The sequence below is a fragment of the Penaeus monodon genome, chromosome 24 (assembly GCF_015228065.2).
Source record: "Penaeus monodon isolate SGIC_2016 chromosome 24, NSTDA_Pmon_1, whole genome shotgun sequence".
NCBI classification, from domain to species: domain Eukaryota; kingdom Metazoa; phylum Arthropoda; class Malacostraca; order Decapoda; family Penaeidae; genus Penaeus; species Penaeus monodon.
In genome coordinates this window covers 23,943,110-23,943,310 of record NC_051409.1, presented here as the reverse complement: position 1 = coordinate 23,943,310, position 201 = coordinate 23,943,110, and positions in this window count along the sequence as shown.

The window sequence follows — 201 nt, the reverse complement described above, 5'->3', positions numbered from 1 at the left end:
CAAGGGAAGGGGGGGGGACATGCTCTCGATTGAAGGGGGGGGGGACACTGTCGATCCTGCTCCACTTGCTGGTAGTCACAAGGCAAGTTGGGCCAAAACATCCTTGTCCAGGACCAAAGGAAAAAGAGGGGGCGGGAACGGGAAGGGGCAGGTCGAGGTTTCGCCATGGGACGGGGAACATGAAAAAAAAAAAAAAGGGGG